This window comes from Prionailurus bengalensis, chromosome B1 (genome assembly GCF_016509475.1).
Source record: "Prionailurus bengalensis isolate Pbe53 chromosome B1, Fcat_Pben_1.1_paternal_pri, whole genome shotgun sequence".
Taxonomy (NCBI): domain Eukaryota; kingdom Metazoa; phylum Chordata; class Mammalia; order Carnivora; family Felidae; genus Prionailurus; species Prionailurus bengalensis.
The window spans coordinates 167,554,790-167,574,042 of NC_057344.1; positions in this window are offsets into that span (position 1 = coordinate 167,554,790).

Sequence of the window (19,253 nt, forward strand, 5' to 3'; positions counted from 1 at the left end):
GCTCTGTGCTGACAGCATAGAGTCTGCTTGGGATTCTCTCTCCCTTTCTCTGCCCCTCCCCCACTCAATCTCTGCCCTTCCCTCTTTCTCACCATAAATAAATAAACTTTTAAAAAATAGTAAAAAAAGAACATCATCCGTTGCAATAATTTTGCTAGCAATATTCTGATATGATATTCAAAAGTTCAAATTACTGTTCTGAGGAAGGTTAAGATTAAGTCTTACTAGATAAGCTTTAATATGAACAGCTGGGGTAGCAACTTGTTGCAATAAGAAAGGAAATATGATCAGATTTAGAGTTATAGAGTAACCCTCTATGTTGTTGGCTTTTGTAACCCCTGTATACAAAATGGCAATGGGGTATTTGAGTTAAAGTAGAAAAAATGGCAATGGGGTATTTGAGTTAAAGTAGAAAAAAGGAATGACAAATACAGAGGCTAGCCATTGGCCCCCATTATAACTTCTGGCCTCAAACTTCTATTCTAGAATTGTAGGCCTTTGGCTCATTAATTCAAAATTGAGTAGTGAAAACACGGATTTTTTTCCTGGAATATTTGGAAACTTAATTTCTTTTTGTAAAGACAACAATGAATTGTGTTTTGCTATTTGATTCCTAGGCATAATGGTAGCTTTTAGGATTTCTTTTTCTTTCTTTCTTTCCTTCCTTCCTTCCTTCTTTCTTTCTCTCTTTCTCTTTCTTTCTTTCTTTCTTTCTTTCTTTTTCTTCCTCTCTTTCCTTTTGAGAGAGAAAGAGAGTACAAGCAGGCAAGGGGCAGAAAGCGAGGGAAACAGGGAGTCCCAAGCAGGCTCTGCACTGTCAGCATGAAACCCTATGCGGGGCTTGAACTCATGAACTGAAAGCTCATGATCTGAGCCAAAATCAAGAGTCAGATGCTTAACCAACAGAGCCACTCAGGTGCCCCAACTTTTAGGATTTAAAAAGAACCACAGTCAGAGGCTATGTCTAGGGGATATCAAAGATAACCAGTGGAAAACTGGCTGTATTGAACAATAAGAGAACAAAACTGTGGACAAATGTAGGAACTTCCCTTTTCTGTATTTTTTTTTTTACAATATCTTTTTTGGATGCTTGGGCACTACTCAATATTAAAATATTAAAATGAGGTTATAAGTATAAGATTATGAAAGGCAGAAGGTAAATAGGGTAATTATTTCATTGAAACAGCAAAGGAAGGGTCATTTATTTAGACATTACCTTCAAAGAATTAGTCACCAAAAGTGTGGAGTAAAAATCAGGAAATCAAAAGTTTCATAAATGATTTTTTTCTTTTTAAGTGTACAGAGTTAATAAAATATGAGTTCCACAAGGGCAGTTACTTTGAATGTGTTTTATTACACAAAGAATCCCCAGTGTCTGCATGGTACTTGGAAACTGACATGTGTTAAAAAATAAAATAAGATGCTGAATGAATGAATAAAAAATGACCATAAAACGGGACATTTAATAGACGCAGGAGGAGAGTATTTGCATGTTGACAATTACCTTACTTAATCCTCATAGTAAGTCAGTGAGGTAGATGTTAGTGCCCTCATTTTATAAGTAAGAAAATTCAAGCACAGGTGTAATGTACAGCACCCAAGTTTGTATATATGAATTTATATACATATAATATTTATATACATATTATATTATGTATGTTACACAGGTGTGTGTGTATATATGCAGCACCTGTCTATCAGCTATCTTACCTCTTCCCTACCTGTCCATATGCCTACCATCATGTCTAAAAGACAGGTGCTCAATGGATGTAAGTCTGCTTTTCCATTTATTTTATTAAGGCTCTATATTTAATATGCAGATTAAATAAAATCTTACAATGAGTTAATATTTAGCTCATACTATAAGTTCATAAGATGATTTAAACCGCAAAACTTTCTCTCTTTCTCTCCTTCTCCTTCTCATATATATAATAATTTGATTTGTCTAGCTTTCTTTCCCAATGACTTAGAAAAAGATTTTTGTGTCTCAAAAATTATAGCCACCTTACTTGTTCAGAACTTTTATTCGTTTCCATGAAAACCTTGACATTTTTCTATATTTCACACAAATTACAACGTAATATACTTTTCACATTATTTGAATTTGTGTCTAGGGATGTCAAAAGGCCAAGAGCTTAAAAGATAGATACAGTGAATCAGGGAGCTAAAGGGATATAAAATTTAAAGTAATATATTCATTTTGATTGTGCTAACCTTTCCCCACAGACTTGAAGTAAAATTACTTCTGGAAAGGAAGTAGTGTTCACAGGCTTTAAGTTATTGAGAAAATGAGGTCAGTACATAAACAGTGGTTAAATGCATCCATAAAAACGACAACTTGAAATTCTGGTACACTTGAAGGAAGTATTTATCAAGTCATACAGAAGATTTTCTTATAAAACTCAGGCAACTTAACATTGCTCATTTGGGGATTATTTAGAAAGGCGTATTTAAATATCTCAATGTATGATTTTCAGAACTCATTCTTTATGAATAATCCAACTACCTCACTGTGATTTGTAGTCATTTGGAAGAGATTTTGGGTCTTTTTGCCAAATATTGGGCCAAAGGTAGAATCTGATTCATCTTTATTTTTCCAATAAAAAATATTACAGATTTTTAAGAAGAGAAACAGATTCATTAGATAAAGTGTGTTGCTCAGACTGATCACAAACTGTTTACTATTACACCACTAGCCAGAAAATATAGAAATTTTATTTTTTTATATAATACAATGTTTTCAAATATTTTTATAATATTAAATTTAAGTTACTGCAAATTATTTTTAGCCACTCCCACACACAAACATTTTTAGGTCAAGTTGAAGAATTATCTTACATATCTTGGGGCGCCTGAGTGGCTCAGTCGGTTGAATGTCCAACTTTGGCTCAGGTCATGATCTCATGGTTCCTGGGTTTGAGCCCCATGTCGGGCTCTGTGCTGACAGCTAAGAGCCTGGAGCCTGCTTCAGGTTCTGTGTCTTCCTCTCTCTTTGCCCCTTCTCTACTCGTGCTCTGTCTCTCTCTCTATCAACAATAAATAAGCATAAAAAAAAGACTTTTTGAATAAAAAAAAGAAAAATTCTCTTACACATCTTTGTTGTGTTCCTTAGGGTTCTTCAGATACAGTTTTCCTTCCAAGTTTGATGTGGCTGTGTGACTTGCTTTGGCTACAGTAATGTGTCTTTTTTTCTGAACGAAAGCCTTCAAATCCAGTGGTTAATTGTATGTTATTCCTTCCACTGCAGTAAACTTGAGAACATGTCAAGGCAGAGTCCTCAGCCCAGGTCTCTGACTTAATGACCAGAGCTCCTTTGCTGGCTTTTGTTGCATATGGAACATACATGAGACATGTATATTTGTCCAGTTCTGTGATTGTTTCTGCAGTAGCATTTAGCATTTTATCACTGAAACACCATTTAGGAAAAATATTTTTTATGTATATAAATGGCATTTGTGTGCATTTAAAAGCATAAAGTTGCACATTAAAATGATTGTTAGTTTTATCTAAAAAAAAAACCCTTGATACAATGGTGCCTTGTGCTATAGTAGCTAGGAGTAAATGATTAATCATTGTGAATTATGACTATGTTAATTAAAATCTAGTCTTCGAGGTTGTTGAGAGAATTTAATCTGAAAATAATTGTACGGCTGGTACAGCATGGGGGCATAGTGGGTACACTTATAAAGAACCCCCTTCTTTCTTTAGCATTTAAATGGTAAGGCTCTAACGAGTTTATTTGAAATAAGAATTTTGAACTTGACTAAGATCAACGTGAGCCATGCAAAACTTGAATTATTGAATTCTCAGATTATTGCATTAATAGAAATTCAGCCTTTGCTCCCAAAAGGCTATAGTTTTTTTTTCTTTTTCTTTATTTTCTTTATGTTTTATTTTATTTGATTTCCAGTATAGTTTATGTGCGGTATTATATTAATTTCAGGTGTACAATAGAGTGATTCAACACTTCCACCCATCAATAGGCTATAGTCTATCATTAAAGCATAAAGCTCTAAATTACCAGTGACCTACTTCTTCTAAAATAAAATCATCATACTAGGTGGATTTGTATGTACCGATCCCTCAAAATTAATATAAATCCTAAATCATATGTGTATATGTGTCATATATGGTTGGTATGTCAGTGTTGGTATATGATATGTGCCATGTCTTGTCATATCCACATGCTTACACATATGATGTTTAATACATATTCACCAAGTGCCTAATAACCTACCACATACTATGATCAGATATAATTGTTTCTTTTCCAGAAATGTTCATTTTGTCCCATTCTGATTTTCTCTATTCAAAAAAGAGACTTCGTTCACAATTTTATATATTTTCATATTCAAAGTAGTGTCTGCTACATAGAAAGGACAGAAAGAAGAAACTAAACCTGATTAGGATTTTACTTATTTCCACATTTACATTTTCCTTTGATGAAAGTGGCCATTTATATCCAAGAAATACCCAAAGTCTGGGGCGCCTGGATGGCGCAGTCAGTTAAGCGTCCGACTTCAGCCAGGTCACGATCTCGCGGTCCGGGAGTTCGAGCCCCGCATCAGGCTCTGGGCTGATGGCTCAGAGCCTGGACCCTGTTTCCGATTCTGTGTCTCCCTCTCTCTCTGCCCCACCCCCGTTCATGCTCTGTCTCTCTCTGTCCCAAAAATAAATAAACGTTGAAAAAAAATTAAAAAAAAAAAGAAATACCCAAAGTCTGACAAATTTCGACCACATTTCCACCTGCCACTACTTTAATTTTGACCTTTATCGTTTCACAGAAATTACCGCAGTAACTTTTAACTGGTTTACTGCAGTCAGTTCCCCTCTTCTTATTAATTCTGCATTCAGTCACTAGAGTAAATCTCCTGTCTCTACTCTGTACAAATAAAACAAGGACAGCAATACCAGGAGACAGCACTCCTAAGATGACCCTCAAATTTCTCCCATACTTCTATATCCAAGTAGTATGAGCCAAACATCACTTTTTCACCAGAGTGGTCAGTTGCTGACCAGTGTCCTAGTAAGTTTTCATCTTTCCATATGCAGGTTAAGTTCCCCTATTAAGCAAATTTGTTCATTTGTACAAAAGCTATTTGTAAATAGCTTTTAACCCATAAAATTCATTTGGTATTTATTATTTACTGCCTAGTATTATGAATTCCTCTGTATTGTATCCACACATTGTTTCTGTAACTAAATTTTAAACTCAGAGAGACCGAGTTTGTTTTGTATCCTCCCTAAATATCTATGACGCTTAATGGATATTATCAATTTGATTCTAAAAATTGTTATACTTTAATTTTTGAAAAGAACATTGAAAATTATTACATTATCAAGAATTTACATGTGAATTGCCCTAAAAATGATAAATAAACATAAATAAATATGTTCTGAGACTTAAGAAAAATCAGAGATTTTATATTCCCTAATATTCAGAAACTTTTACTAGTGTCAAGATCTCTTTCTGAGAAAACTAGTTCAATGAGAGAATTGGTCTTTCCTCTCCAACGTCCAGCCTTCATCTTTTGGCATTTATAAATAATAATCCAAGCAAGGTGACTTCCATTTTAGTGTGATACTATCTCAAAATAGAGAAAATAAAAAATCTCCAAATATCGTTTAAAAGAGAAATATGATTAACAATAAAAAAACAAAGAAACGAAGAGAAAGAGAAAGAAAGAAAGAAAGAAAGAAAGAAAGTTTGCTGTTGTCAGAGCAAACAAGAGATAAAGTGGAGAGAAGACTGAATTCGTTAGTGAACAAATGGAGCGTTTGTGTTGTGAATTTATGTACAAAAATAAAGATTGAAAAAGATGAGAAGAATTCATAAAATGTAAAGAGCGTAAATGGAATTTCAAGCCTAATTTTTACCAGTGTGTGGTGAGTTAAAATTGCACCTTGGAAAAGACCTTGCCTTTCCCACTCTTTTGCACAAAGCTGGGAGCAGGAAGCAGCAGATTATAAATTATAAAGTCTGAGGTGTTTTATGAGCAGAAAGTCAGTCTATTCTCTTCTCTAAGAGTCTGGGAAAGAAGGAAAATTGTCTCAGTTTTCAAAGGCTACAAGTTTACAAAGGCTAAAGTTAAGGATAGCTATCCAATTGCTTAAATACTAGATATTGAAAAGTAAGTCCTACAAATGATCACATAGCTTCTTTCTGTTTTCCAGATCACATTAAGAAATAATAATTTCAGGTTAATATTTATAAAATATTTGGCAGCATGAAGATGGAACTGGTTTTGAGACTTTTAGAGAGACGACTAGAACAAATTAAAAAAAAAAAAAAAAAGCTAACTAAATCTAAAACAACAGTAAATGCTTCCAGAGAGGAATTATAAAGGCAACTCTACCGTTTCCCTTTCTCCTGGTATTAACCAAGGACAAGGACAGGACTCAGCTCTGGTGAATCTTGGGGTTTATCAGCTGAAGACCCAGATTTCCCGTTGTCTAGTACACACAGAGAACAAATATCATTCATCTTAGAGATGGTGTTCAGTCATGAGGATGGTACGCTTTCAGAGTTTGTATACAGGATTCCTGCTCTTCCTAGTATTTGGAAGCCTAACTGTTGCCTTTGCTTTACCTCATCACGCCAGATTAAATTTCTGTACTGTGCAGCATTTCCTCTGTCCCTTTCCCCGCCCACCCCCTATCCAGTCTACAACACTCCTAAATTTAGATTGCGTTGTCTTGTTTAACCATAAGTGTTCCTTCATGCCGTGCCCCTATTCTAGAGATGACGGCTTATGTGTCAAACAACACAGGTCTCTAGTCAAGTATTGAGTCTTGTCACGGACGATTAACAGCCAGCAAGTGGACTGCTCAAATAACAGTGATCACTGTGCTTGATAACAGCACTATTTTTTTGCTTTCTTTTAGATGGAAAGAATAATGTATTACTATAAAGGATCTCCCCATTTCCTTATTGTCACAGCTCATCTTTAATAAAAAATATTAACTATAATAGTAGTGTCAGCAGTAAGGTTAATGTTTATGCAAATAATGTGCCAAAATTCGTAAGTAAATGTGACTTTAAATATTTCCACTTGCCCTAAAGAAAATGGAGATAATCCAATCCATTAAGAATGCTGGTCATTAGAGCTGTGCGAATAGTACCTGGGCAAAGTTCATTGGAGTTCCCATACGTAAAAATGGGAGATCGACACTTAATAGTGTGTATTAAATGCCAGATGATGTGGAGAATGCTGTCAGTGCCCTGATCCACGTAGTTATTGCTTTGTGACATAAGTACTTGTATTTGGATCTTATTCTTTCAAGCTCTCATTCACGCTCTTCTTTCTTCCTCTCTCCCTTTCTCTGTCTTTTTTATAAACAGATTCTTGGGAAAACTTTCTTTCTTTTTTTTTTTTACAACAGAGTATGTTTTCAGTTGTGTATGTGTGAATGTGTGTGTGTGTATGCTATGTATCTATTTTTTATAATATAAAAACATTAGCATTTTATATGTTTTCAAAATGTTTGTTATTTCTCAGCCTAAACATCCATAATTTCTATTATCTTTCATAAATCTACCCTAGGCATTGGTCTCACGTTAGTGATTCCTAATCTCTAGATGGCCATTACCATGTTATCTCTCTTTGGGCTTCATACTTGCTCATCCTTAGCCTGACATTCTCCCCTTCAGGTTTAGGTCAATTTTTACTTCTGTTATGCCATGTTGATAATATCCAGAAAAGGAAGGCTATTTTCCCCTGTGTTCTGATGGCATATTATCATTTTTTACTTAAACCATATTAATTATACATACTACTTCTTCGGAATGTGCAAGGGATTTTCTATTTAGGAAAAAAATGAATTTTGTTCACTGTACCCTTTTTTCTTTTTTTTTCTATTGTGTTCAGTTTTTAGTTTTGTCCGTTTTCACTTTTCTAGGCATATATGGCCCTTCCTCCACCACATTTCCACCTCTACCCAGCTATCCTTCTGGTCCATGCATGCTGTTTGCCATTGTTTTTCTCAGTTTTTTTTTTTTTAATGTTCTTCTTACCTTTAATGCATGACATCTGACATATTTACCTGTTGGTTCCATGCTGGAACTTTCTTACCAAAATTTCACCTGCAAAGCATCTTAATATAACAAAGTTTCAAATAATTGTTGCCCATCTAAATTGTGAAACATTATATCCACTGTCATTTTAATTTACATTTGCTTACTTTTATTACTACCTTTCGATTTGACAGTACTATAAAACCTTGGTTTGCAAGCATAATTCATTCCAGAAACATGCTTGGAATTCAAAGCACTTGTATATCAAAGCAAATTTCAAGAACCATTGGCTCAGTTGTGATCATGTGATGTTCAGCAAAACGTACTGATTGTATTGTAAGACATTGCTCATTTATCAAGTTAAAATGTATTACAGATGTTTGCTTGTCTTGCAGAATATTTGCAGAACAAGTTACTCACAGTCAACATTTTATTATATTTCTGAATACTTATAAGTTATTTATTGGTGAACTATCCATGTCTGTTAATGTGTTTATGCAAATTCTTTAATATATTCTGCTACTAATGCATTTTGCATATTTCAAGTATTTTCTTAGAGTCTGTCATTTGTCTTTTTATTTTGTTTAAAGTTTAACATTGGTTTTAGTAGTATTCACATCTTTATGTTTACAAAGACTTCCTATTCCAGAATATAAAATATTCTAATTTATTGTCAAGTTGTCTTATAGGTCCTTAATGAAAGTGTCAACATATCTTTACATGGGCCCTACACTCTTATTTAATTTAATTTTTTTTTCTTATTTGAGAGAGAGAGTACGTGCATGTGAGTGATTGGGGGAGGGGCAGAGGGAGAGGGAGAGGGAGAGGGAGAGAGAGAATCCCAAGCAGGCTGCATGCTCAACATGGAGCCCAGCTCAGGGCCCAGTCTCACAACCTGGGATCATTTACCTAAGCCAAAATCCGCAGTTAGACTCTCAATTGACTGAGCCACCCAGGACCCCCTGGACCCTACACATTTATGTTCTATTCCTAGATTTTTCATAAGTTTGGTTTTTTTTTTATTTTAATTTCTTCTATGTTGCTTAGAAAAGCTATAAACATTTACACATCATTATTTTGTATGGTCACTTTAACACTTATATTTTAAGTATTGCTATATGCAATGCAATTTCTAGCCTCTGAGGACAGAATAGTCCTTGTTCTTATGGAGTTTACACATCAACTTACATGATGTATTTAATGACAATTACAAATCTTCCTTTCCAATAGATATAATGTATGTGTTTTTTATCAAAATACTTCCAAGTTCCCCTCAATTTTTCTGTGAACCTTAAACTGCTCTAAAAATATAAAGCCAATTAAAATAATTCTTCTAGGATGATACTGAATAATAACATCATTCTTATCTAGTCTGACTATAATTTACATGTATCTAATTTTTCACCATCACATTTGAAGTTTTTGATAGATTTCTGATAGATATTTTCTATTAAATAAAAAATTTATTTTTATATCTAAATTTGTTACTATTTCTTTGTAATCATAAGTGCATGTTAGATTTTCTTGAATACTTTTTCAGTGTGTATGAAGATTATAATGGGATTTTTCCATTGTATTCAGGAAGGATAATGAAATTAACCCTCTTTTCATTCCTGAAATTAATCATATTTTCATAATATATGATTATTTTAATCAGTTCTAGATTTTATGTCATAATAATCAACTATTTTAAAATATGAACTGTGATTGATAGCTTAATGTCTTTCATTATGCTTTAGAAGTAATTTAGATTTGGAACACTGGCTCAACCATTTTAAATTGTAGCTAATGTTTATTGTATTCTACATCTATCTCTTTATTTAAATTGCCTTGTAAAAAATTCTGCCTTATATTCTCATAGAATTCTTTAAAAATGCTTTAAATGATAAACTGATGAACTAACAATGATTATTTGAAGAGTAGTTTTTGACTGAAAAAATACATTTCATCTTTCAAAGTTAAAGAGAATACAGCTTTGAGTTGAAGACAAATTTCATTCAGAAATTTAAAGACATGATTCTATTCCTAATATTTAGCATCAAAAAAGAGGAATTTGATGCAAACTTTAATCTTTTTTTTTGTTAGATTTTATTTATTTCTTTTGACAGAGACAGAGCACACGTAGGGGAGGGGGAGAGAGAGAGAGACAGAGAATCCAAAGCGGGTTCTGTGCTGACAGCAGTGAGCCTGATGTGGGGCTGGAACCCACGAACCATGAGATCATGATCTGAGCCAAAGTTGGACGTTTAACCAACTGAGCCACCCAGGCGCCTCCAAATTTTATTCTTACTCCTTTACAGTTGATGGTTTATTTCCCTCTGAAAGTTTTTAAAGTCTTTCATCTTAAGATTTCCAGAATTTTGCCACTTTATTAATAGGTCTGTGTTAAAGGAAAGAATGAAATAATGGTTTCTCAGCATCTGATAGACTCTTTCTTTTTGAAAAAAACCTTTTTTTCAAATGTTTTTATTTTTGAAAGACAGAGAGAGATACAGAGCGCCAGCAGGGGAGGGGCAGAGAGAGAGGGAGACACAGAATCCGAAGCAGGCTCCAGGCTCTGAGCTGTCAGCACAGAGACTGACGTGGGGCTTGAACTCACCAACTCTGCGAGATCATGACCTGAGCTGAAGTCAGACGCTCAACCAACTGAGCTACCCAGGCGCCCCTGATAGACTCTTTCAATCTGAGGATAGTTCTAGGGAAATTAACCCCCCCAAAAATAAAACAAGGTCAACAACAAACAACAGCAACAACAAAAGCAGCATATCTTTCTCCTCTTCCATTTTCTTTGTTCTCTTCTTAAGGAAAACACATTAGGCCTCTAAATATCTCCTTTAGAATGATGCTCTAGGTTCTGAAAGACTTCGCTGATTTTTCCTTTCAGGTGATAAATTTTATTTTTAGCCAAATCCACACTTACTTAGTTTATATTTTTAAATTGTAAGTGTATCATATTATTTAATACTTTCTCCTTTATCCAAGCAGAACTTTTTCTCCCTGGATTAATTTCCCCCCAAAACTGCTCTGAGAATTTCTAGTACTCAGGATTTTCTTTGGGTCATTTTGTTGCTTCTGGGTTCAGTTATTCTGATCACTCATTTTTTTTTCCTTTTCTTTAGGTTTATTATCTTCAAAATTCTAGGAAATTTATTACATTAAGGAAAGAAAATGCAGATTTATTTATATAGGTACTTAATGTAGGTTTCCATTCAAGTGTTATAGGTTGATTTCCCAAACAAGTCTCACCCCAGAAATGGGGCATGGGGAGGGAGGCTATTGGCCATCTTCGTATTTTGTATAAGAAAGTGAAGTCTTGGGGCGCCTGGGTGGCTCAGTCGGTTGAGCTTCCGACTTAGGCTCAGGTCATGATCTTGCAGTCTGTGGGTTCAAGCCCCGTGTTGGGCTCTGTGCTGACAGCTCAGAGCCTGGAGCCTGCTTCAGATTCTGTGTCTCCCTCTCTCTCTGCCCCTCCCCTGTTCATGCTCTCTCTTTCTCTCTCTCTCTCTCTCTCTGTCAAAAATAAATAAACATTAAATTTTTTTTTTTAAGAAAGTGAAGTCTTACCTGGCAGGCTGCACTTGACACTATATGGGTGAAACACAGAAAGTCTGGTTATGTGCCTTCCTAATTGCCAAAATAAAGAGTCTTTTATTCTTGGGATATTGATTTTTTTAAGGAACCCCAAATTTCTAGTTGCCCCCTTTTAGTAGCCCCCACCTCCAAAACACAACACTACTAAAACTCTTTAGACAGCTGTGCTGTTATAACAAATTTAACTTCAAGGAAAGGTGTATTATTAACTAACTAACTTAATAAATAAATAAATAAATTAATTAATTAATTAAAAACTCTGAGAATTGACAAGGAGTCCCCCTTGATCACTTGTTTCTTGATGTTAGTTTGGGAATGTCGTGGAATTACAATAATCTTTGCAGTGGCTTGGTTTGTATTTTAAGTTGTGATGAGTTTGCTTCAATCTTACTTCTTCATCATTTTGATCCTAAAGATCCTCTATCTCCTAAAAGTTTTAAAAAATACATGGCCTACTAATGGTGCACTTTTGTTTTCCAGGGCTATTAGGGGTTTTCCCTGAACAAAAATATTATTTATGCCAATTCCTGATATAGGCCTGGAGGAAATATACAGGTTTTCTTGATCCTCTGCCTTGATTCAACTTTTCAAACAACCAATCTCAATTTGTAAAATAATGCACAACCTTAACACACAAAAATAGTACTTGGGGTGAATTGGCCCACTTGAAACACTTTTTTAAACCTCCGTCAAGTGTGCCGAAACTGCCTTTCCCAGTTTCCTAGATTTGGGATCTGGGATCCGATTTCAGCTTTGCCAAACAGATGAATTAGAGATTTGAATTTGGAAATGAGCTAAGTGGTATGAGAGGCGTCCCAAGGACTTTTTATTTTATTTTATTTTTTTTGCTAGGAGATAGTGAAATGGCTCTGAATCCAACATTCTAGATGGCAATTCCTAAATCCTGGTTATAACTGCAAACGAGTTGCTCTTGGAGCTAATAATTGCAGTGGGGGCTTTTTGACCCTTCAATTTCCCGGTGCCGACAGAGGGTTAGGGAATCATTCCAAGGGGCTTAGGTTTGAGTCTGCTCCTAAATTCGTTTCTGTTTAACATTTTCAAAAATATTAGAACAGTGCCAGGCACAAACTGAGCACTCAGAAAACTTTGAGTATTATTATTAAATGGATTTTTGTTTTTTCCTCGCTATATAGCTTCCACAAAATCAAGGACTGTGTTTAGCTGAATCTTCTACACTAATGTTCCCTTGCTAAATATGTAAGTACAAAAGGAACATAAAACTTATTCAAAACATTATTTTAAATTCACAAATGTATAAAACCTATATTTGGTTTAAATTCTGCATTTGAAACATACAAAGGAGATTTTATTCTATTTCCTTGGCAGTGAATAACTTCAAACGAATGCTTATCTTCCATTTTCATAAAAGGTAAACAATATTTTAAAGTGTATACATCACGGGGCGCCTGGGTGGCTCAGTGGGTTGAGCATCCGACTTCGGCTCAGGTCATGATCTTGCAGTTGATGAGTTCGAGCCCCGCGTCGGGCTCTGTGCTGACAGGTTAGAGCCTGGAGCCTGTTTCAGATTCTGTGTCTCCCTCTCTCTCTGCCCCTCCCCCGCTCATGCTCTGTCTCTCTCTGTCTCAAAAATAATAAGATAAACATTAAAAAGAAAACTAAAAGAAAAAATAAAGTGCATACATCACGGCACACTATTAATAAAAAGGATAATAATAGGCGGGAACTCAATATGTATGATCATATTTAGGTCAAGATTATAAAGTAATTATCAAGTAAAACACAACCTACACCACTTTTAAATAATGACAAACCTGTAATAGCAATTTAAAAATTATTTTTCATTAATATTTTCAAGTTATTTTTAGAGAAAATATTTACTATATAACTGTGCACTTATTAAATTCATGAGTAAGGGAATAATTTGATTAGGTTAAGAAAACAGTCTTTACAAAGTAGCTGAAGAGTAAACTGTGGAATTCAAAATGAACCACACATGAGAAAGAATCTTTAATATTGAATTGCTTTCTTATTTTGTATACTTCTAGTACTACAACTGGGTTAGACATTATAAAGCAGGTGTATAGGGATGCCTGGGTGGCTCAGTTGGTTAAGCATCCAACTCTTGATTTCGACTTGGGTCATGATCTCATAATTTGTGAAATTGAGCCCCGCCTCGGGCTCTGTGCTGAGCCCCATGTGGGACGTGGAGCCTGCTTGGGATTCTTTTTCTTCCCCTCTCGCTGGCCCTACCCCATACACACATCTGTGCTCTCTCTCTCTCAAAATAAATAAACATTAAAAATTTATTTAAAAAAATAAGGTATATTAATTAAAAGGGGTCATACAATTATAAAAATGAGAACAAATATGTTTAAAAATAAGTAGAGAAATTTTTCATTCCTAACAACTTATTGATCATTATAATAGTTTATAGGAAAGCCCGACGATTGCTCAATCATAGCAAGATGCACCAAGAACGGGGTATGGAGATGGTATGTTACTTTAATTATAAAAACTCTTTTATTATAATTTCTTTGTGTATTTATATTTAATATATGTCATATCTTTTAATATATTATATACTTATCTATATTGTTATTTACACATGCATTCTATAAATATGTCATTTCTTATATCTACTCATTGCTTAAAGATCATGTAGTAGAATGATGGTTTTCAACTATACTCTTTACAATTCTCATTTAGGAGATTGATTAAGGATTGTTGTTGTTGAATGATACATGATAACAAATAGGAATGGAAGAAGCAGACAGGGCTCCATTACCTATGTTCCTGATGTATCTAGTACGACTCTACCCTTTTTGTATATTGGGATTTGTGGTGAGTTTTCTTCTGAGAACACACACACAAAAATAAACAAATATTTAAAAGCAACTGATCTAGTTGAGACTCAATGTCAGATGAAGGAATTTAAGCCTTAAAACATGCTTAGATTAATGCCAAAATCACCATCCAAGACCAATTGTTAATCCATGCTCCAGTCATCTTTATGCAACGACACATTGTTTCTCTTTATGTTAGTCTTTATTCATTCCACCTTATTGCTTATTTCAGTGAACTTATGATGCCCCTCCTGTATTCCACGCATACATTAAGCACTAGAGAGACACGAAGATGAATAATACACGATTTCCTCCCCTCCAAAATCTCAGTTTATTTAGAAGACAAGCTGTGAATACAGATTTTTCAGAATACACAAGTAAATGGTACTGAGGCGCATCATACTCAAATAGAATTAAGGCTTGTTACAGCAGAAATATTTGAGAAAGTTCTTTTATTCCTGATTTTGTACATTCTGGGAACCAAAATGTTAATTCTAACTTTCAGAAAATATCCACATGGTTCATATATGCGTATGAAACAGGATTTAGATATTTTCTTTTTTGTTTTACTCAGGAATGTTTGAAGTTGACAAAAAGATTTATTAGGCATAACTAAGTCTACACTCATTTATGAAAACTACATGTAATTTACTGTACAATTATTATACACAGTGAATTCTAAGGGAGTGGCTTTTGTTATTGATTTCTAGTTTCTCTGCATTAACAGGTAAATAACATTTACCCTTTTTTATAAAAGAGAGGCTGTCATTGAATCTGTGGTGTTTTTTTGCTTGTTCTTCTGGGTGTTCACCCTGTCCTTTTCCACATCTTCCAATCAATCCAGGAATGTTCATATTTTACTTCTTGTTGCTAAAGGCTTTTCTCCCTGTCACTGTAATGACTGATCTCTATCTCTGATCTGAATAATTGTGTCTCTTGAGTCTCCACTGAATCCATGAGTTCCCAAATGTATCAGTGTTCTGTCTGGTAGCTAGAGATGGGTTGTACTTTAAATCCCTTTGGCTACAAGACTTCCTCTGTTCAACATAAAACAGGGCTTGCATTTGCACAGATGACATTCCCAACAAATCATCATCAGGATGATAGCTCAGGATCTGACTTTTTATTTGTGTACTAGTCAATATCACATGTAATGCATGAGGTGAAGCTCAGTGTAGGCTTAATTTATCAGAATTTGCTGCAGACTTCATTGGAAATGGTCCTACAAGGAAATATCATAACCTGACAGAACTCTTCTCTACCTTGAGTTATATATAATACTAGCTTCAAATAGCTTTGAGATATTACCAAGCACCTATTTTATTACCAGACAGTGACTTAAAGATTCAGAGACCATGGCTCATATGCTTATATGAATGATTTTTATTTTCTAGTATTTCTCTGTAGTCACATTTACTGCTTGTACTTCTATACCTGATAAATTATGTTCACCTCTGTAACATTGTGATTATTTAATCTTGTCTCTTAGTAAGCTTATGATCTCTTTAATGAGATGCTATAATAAAGACACTTGAGCTGATGTTGTGAGACTGATTTCTTCATTAGCCGATTCTGATACCCTGAGCTTAATTTACAATCATCAAGTACTGTCAATGAACCCATGCATCTAATAAATTAGAACGAACAAAGAAAAACATTGAGAGGACATCTTTAAATTTAGGTAGGATACATAGTTTTAGTTACTTTGAGTATTCAAGTCCCAAGTTTCTCTGATGATTAAAGAAATCAATGCTTTTTTACCATTGGTATCTAATTTGCAATTTCATTCTTTGATGTTTTGCTAGCATCATGTTACTTAAATGAAGCAAATGTGCTCTTAGCTTTAAGCAACCTTAAATCCTTTTGATGTATAGTAGAAAGCAACAGGGTTTTACAGTTAGGAAGATCTGAGATTTAAATATCAGCTCTGCTATTAAGTAGCTGTGTAACCCTGGGCAAGTTATTTAACTTCTCTGAGTTTCCATTACTTTGTCTATAAAATAGATATAGTAATATTAAAGTGGAAGACTTCTTCTAGGGATTCAATGAAATGAAAAATCTATGCAAAAAGGCTTAACACACATCCTACTAAAAAGTAATTGTTCATTTAATGGCACCTATTGTTAATTTTATATACCAATATAATTTTTCATTGTAATAAAAATACAAATATGTGTATTTTTACAAATCCATGTGTATTTGTATATACAAGTATACAAATATTTTAGAATAATATTGTATCTAATTTCAACTAATTTTTATTTTGAATATTCTAGAAGATTTCAATTAGTTTTTCTAATATAGTTTTTTTTTCCTATCTCAATCTTCATCCTCAATTGTGAAATCAACTCTTTATCTCCAGACGAAAGATATTTGACTAGGAAATCAAACCACCGAATGCTAAACCAGTGTCCCAAAGCTACCACATGTTTGTGAAGGAAACATGCCAAGAAGACACTATAGCAACGTCATTTTTTATTACAGTGGAGCGTTTTGTAAAACATTCTATAGAATCTTTAAACTGTGAGTTAATCCAAGAAAACAGACTAAAGAAAACAAAAATGAAGATGGAGATTTTATAATTAATCCTAAATATTAATTACCCTTCTTGGAAATTCCCAAAACACATGAAAGCCTTTGAGAATCCCTATAGGATGGGGGCCTGAGTCTTCTTAGTCCAGTATTGTCATATTTATTTGAATCAGAAACAGTTGACCTTTGGACGACATGGATTTGAACTGCACAGGTCCACTTCTATGTGGACTTTTTCAATAAATATAGTACAATGCTGTAAATGTAGTTTCTCTTTATGATTTTCTTAACATTTTCTTTTCTTAATAAGCTTACTTTATTGTAAGAATACAGTATATACTACATAACACATACAAAATATGTGTTAATTGACTGTTAACTTGTAACATCAGCTTATGGTCACCAGTTGGTTTTTAGCAATAAAGTTTTTGTGGAGTCAAAAGTTTACATGGATTTTTGACTTCAAGGTTATTGGCCCTACCTCCTGCATTTTCAAGGGTCACCTATAACTAATTTTTGGAATAAATTTTTGGAAATGATTAAAATCTTATGGAATTAGTGTTTGTGTGTGAAACACATTGGCAAATCCCATCACAGGGCTCTGACACCACACCTCTGTGTAGAACATTGAGCTCTGATCAACAGGCTTTTACTCCACATATTTGTATCATGAAGGCAATGTATACTTTTTTCTATGATCTTCATTATGTATACCAAGTTACTCCTTGGCTCTTTTCTTATGGACTCACAAATTTCAATCTTAATTCTTAAGACTTTAATGGCAAGCAGAATAAACTGATGACAAACTCAAAGAAAAGTAAGCAAGCAGCACCAAGTATATTTCTTATCTGAGTATTAAATACCGGTATTATAGTTTTGGCGATGGAGCAGTTAGGTGCAGAAATAGTGGTGGGTCTCTAAATTTGAATGGTGGCAGAGATCAAGAACCTAAGAGACTAGAAAATACAGTTGTTAAAATACATTATTCCTGAGGTCTCCTAAATCTATAATAATCCAGATAATTTGATATTGACATAAGTATAGGCATGTAGATCATAAGACCAGAACAGATAGCCCAGAAATATGACTACATATATTTTATAAATTAATTTTCAACAGAAGGTGGTAAGGCAATTCAGTCGAAAAAGGATAGTCTTTCCAACAAATGGTTGGACCATTTGGTTGTCCATACACCAACTGGACATATAAATGAAAAAAAGGGGATTTGATGCATCATTTGCAAAATAAATAAAAATCAACACAAACTGAATGATAAAATTAAGCACAAAACCTAGAACTGCAAAGAAGTCATAAGAGAAAATCTTTCTGACTTTGGATTAGGCAAGAGTTTTTAGATAGTACAAACAAAGTAGAAACCGTAAAAGAAAACCAAATTGACAACTGTACTTCATCAAAATTAAAAAAAAACTTTTGGTATTCCAAGAACTAAAGAAAATAAAAATGCAAACTACATTCTTGAAGGAAATATTTACAAATTATATACAGGCATACTTCCGAGATACTCTGGGTTTGGTTCCAGACCACCGCAATAAAACAAATATCACAATAAAGTGATTTAAATGAGTGTTTTGGTTTCCCAGTACATATACAAGTTCTGTTTATACTATGCTATAGTCTGTTGAGTGTGTAATATCATTATGTTTAAAAACACAATGCACATACCTTAATCAAAACATTCTGTGTTGCTGAAAACACTACCCATCATCTGAGCTTTCATCTGAGTTGTTAACTTTTTGCTGGTGGAGAGTCTTTTTTTTTTTTCCTAATTTTTTTTTTAACATTTACTTATTGAGAGACAGAGACAGAGTGTGAGCAGGGGAGGGGCAGAGAGAGAGGGAGACACAGAGTCTGAAGCAGGCTCCAGGCTCTGAGCTGTCAGCACAGAGCCTGTCAAGGGGCTTGAACTCAGAAACCACAAGATCATGACCTGAGCTGAAGTCGACCACTTAACTGACTGAGCCACCCAGGTGCTCCAAGAGTCTTGTCTTAATGTTGATGCCTGCTGACATCACAGTGGTGGTTGCTGAAGGTTGGGGTGGTTGTGGCAATTTCTTAAAATAAAACAGCAATGGCAAAAAATAAGACAATAATGAAGTTTGCTATATCTATCCATTCTTTCTTTTATCGATTCTTTCTTTTGTGAAAAATTTCTCTGTAACATGCAATGCTCTTTGACAAGTTTTTACTCTAGTCGAACTTCTTTCAACATTGGAATCTTCTCAAATCATGTCACTGCTTTATCAACTACATTTATATAATATTCTAATTGC